This window comes from Otolemur garnettii, unplaced genomic scaffold (assembly GCF_000181295.1).
Source record: "Otolemur garnettii isolate 467f Iridium unplaced genomic scaffold, OtoGar3 scaffold00189, whole genome shotgun sequence".
Classification (NCBI taxonomy): domain Eukaryota; kingdom Metazoa; phylum Chordata; class Mammalia; order Primates; family Galagidae; genus Otolemur; species Otolemur garnettii.
The window spans coordinates 2,812,168-2,815,368 of NW_003852584.1; the positions used below are offsets into that span (position 1 = coordinate 2,812,168).

A 3,201-nucleotide genomic window follows, 5' to 3' on the forward strand; every position below is an offset into this window, starting at 1 on the left:
GACAGATGTCCCAGACATGCTAAATGTAACACGTTGTTCCAGACAGACCTCATAGACACGCTAAATGTAACAGGTTGTTCCAGACAGACGTCATAGACACACTAAATGTGACAGGTTGTTCCAGATGGACAGATGTCCCAGACATGCTAAATGTAACACGTTGTTCCAGACAGACCTCATAGACACGCTAAATGTAACAGGTTGTTCCAGACAGACGTCACAGACATGCCAAATGTAACTACCTAGCCCTGCTAAATGTAACTATCGAGGGCCCCATGAGACTATCTATACCCCTAGACAAAGAGCCTACAGACAGACAGACAGAGAAGGAGAGCACTTTTCTCTCCTGACTACAGTTTTCTCTCTGCCAGGAGCTCTGGCACTTCTGTATTCTTTTCTGTAAATAAATCCTGTCTTACCACTGGTCTGTGGTCCATGGATTCATTCTTCGAATCACCGAGACCAAGAACCTACTGAAGAGCAAAATTCTGGTATCAGTGACACAAGCTGGAGCCATGAGAAACTGCCCTGGGCACACTCAGTCCAGTTCAGGATAGGGTCACTGTCCCAGGAGGCCTTTACCTCTGGGAACAGGCTGCCCTCCAGTGGTCACCCTTGCATTCTGGACAGGCAGTGCTGCCTGGGGCAAATCTCTCTTGAAGTGGCCAATCTGACGACATTGGAAGCACATATTCTTGGCTGCTCTGGCTTCCCTCTGCCCCTGAATGGTGCCTGTTTGTTGGAGTGTCATTACTAGAGCTGTCATTCTTTTTTTTTTTTTTTTATCCCTTCTCTCTTTTTTTCTCCTCTTTCTTCTGATCTGAATTACAAAAGACTGATGTGGTCATTTTAAGAAGATTCTCCAAGTTATAATCAGGGCCTAGTGCCAATTTCTGGAGTTTCCTTCTAATGTCTGTTGCTACCTGAATGATAAATTTATCTTTTAAAATAATTTGGCCTGCCAGGTGCAGTGGCTCATGCCTATAATCCTAGTGATACAGGACAAGTGGCATCCCAGCCAGCTCGTGGAGCTGTGGGGCACAGACCAGCTGCCTCCGCCTTGGCAATGTTGGTGGGGTGGCAGCAAGCAGCAGAACCAGCAGGCTGGAGGGTCGGCAGGGAGGCCCCATTTCCTAGGCTTGGGAATGAAAGGGATTGTAGTCATTCATTTGTGACCCAGACATATCCCAGACACATTGTCCCAGACATGACCCAGACATGCCCCAGACAAGATGTCCCAGACACACTAAATGTAACTACCAAGCCCTGCTAAATGTAACTACAAGAGCCAGACATGTTCCAGACAGGTTGTTCCAGCCATGTCCCAGACAGGGTATCCCAGACATGCCAAATGTAACTACTGAGGGCCCCATGTGACTATATATTCCCCTAGACAAAGAGCCTACAGACAGACAGAGAGGGAGAGAGAGCACTTTTCTCTCTTGACTCCAGCTTTCTCTCTCTATCAGGAGCTCTGGCACTTCTGTATTCTTTTCTATAAATAAATCTTGTCTTGGTTCTCTGGTCCTCCCATTTGTCAGACAGCTGCTTCTTCTAGTGCAGTGCCAGCTGCATCCCCGAGGCACCATGGTGAAACCGAAGGTCAGAATAAATGGCTTTGGTCGGATTGGGTGCCTAGTCTGCAGGGCTGCTTTTAACTCTGCCAAAGTGGATATTGTCGCCATCAATGACCCCTTCATTGACCTCAACTACATGGTCTACATGTTAGTATGATTCCACCCATGGCAAATTCCATGGCACAGTCAAGGCTGAGAACAGGAAGCTTGTCATCAATGGAAATCCCATAACCATCTTCCAGGAGCAAGATCCCACCAAAATCAAATGGGGTGAGGCAGGTGCTGAGTATGCTATGGAGTCCACTGGCGTCTTCACCACCATGGAGAAGGCTGGGGCTCACCTACAGGGGAGTGCCAAAAGGGTCATCATCTCTGCCCCTTCTGCTGATGCCCCCACGTTTGTGATGGGTGTGAACCATGAGAAGTACGAAAAGAGCCTCAGCATTGTCAGCAATGCCTCCTGCACCACCAACTGCTTAGCCCCCTTGGCTAAGGTCATCCATGACAACTTTGGCATCGTGGAGGGACTCGTGACCACAGTCCATGCCATCACTGCCACCCAGAAGACTGTGGATGGCCCCTCTCGGAAGTTGTGGCGTGATGGTTGCAGGGCTCTCCAGAATATCATCCCTGCCTCAACTGGTGCAGCCAAGGCTGTGGGCAAGGTCATCCCTGAGCTGAATGGGAAGCTTACTGGCATGGCTTTCCGTGTCCCCACTGCGAATGTGTCAGTCGTGGATCTCACCTGTTGTCTGGAGATGGCTGCCAAATACGATGATATTAAGAAGGTAGTGAAGCAGGCCTCAAAGGGCTCCCTGATACACCAAGCACCAGGTCGTCTCCTCTGACTTCAACAGTGACAGCCATTCTTCCACCTTTGATGCTGGGGCTGGCATTGCCCTCAGTGACCACTTTGTCAAACTCATTGCCTGGTACGATAGTGAATTTGGCTACAGCAACAGGGTGGTGGATCTTATGGCCCACATGGCCTCCAAGGAGTAAGAACCCCCAGATCACCACCCCAGCCAGAGCATGAGAGGAAGAGAAAGGCCTTTAGCTGCTGAGGTTCCCCTGCCTACTCAGTCCCCCACCTCACTGAGAATCTCTCCTCAACACAGTTTCCACCCAGACCCCCTAAAGAACAGGAGGGGCCCAGGGAGCCCCACCTTGTCATGTAACATCGATGAAGTTCCCTGAATTCAAATAAATAAATAAATAAATCCTGTCCTACCACTGATCTGTGGTCCACGGATTCATTCTTCAAATCACTGAGACCAAGAACCTACTGAAGAGCGAAATTCCAGTATCACTAGCACTCTGGGAGGCCGAGGTGGGTGGATTGCCTGAGCTCACAAGTTCGAGACTAGTCTGAGGCAGAGTGAGACCTCGTCTCTAAAATTAAAAAAAAAAGAATTTAAACTAATTAATTTGACTTCAGGGCTGTTCCCTAAATCATTACACTCTACTGTTTAAAGCTTAGACTTTTTTTTTTTTTTTGAGACAGAGTCTCACTTTATTGCCCTCAGATGAGTGCTATGACATCACAGCTCACAGCAACCTCCAACTCCTGGGCTAAGGCTATTCTCTTGCCTCAGCCTCCCAAGTAGCTGGGACTACAGGCACC

The 3,201-nt window shown here is 48.8% G+C and overlaps 1 pseudogene across 1 annotated transcript; it reads left to right on the forward strand.

The window, feature by feature from the left end:
* Positions 1 to 1,587: 1,587 nt before the first annotated feature.
* On the forward strand, positions 1,588 to 2,592 carry LOC100949728 (annotated as a pseudogene). Its single transcript, XR_154713.3, has one exon. The product of XR_154713.3 is annotated as a glyceraldehyde-3-phosphate dehydrogenase pseudogene (transcript).
* The last annotated feature ends 609 nt before the right edge of the window (positions 2,593 to 3,201 follow it).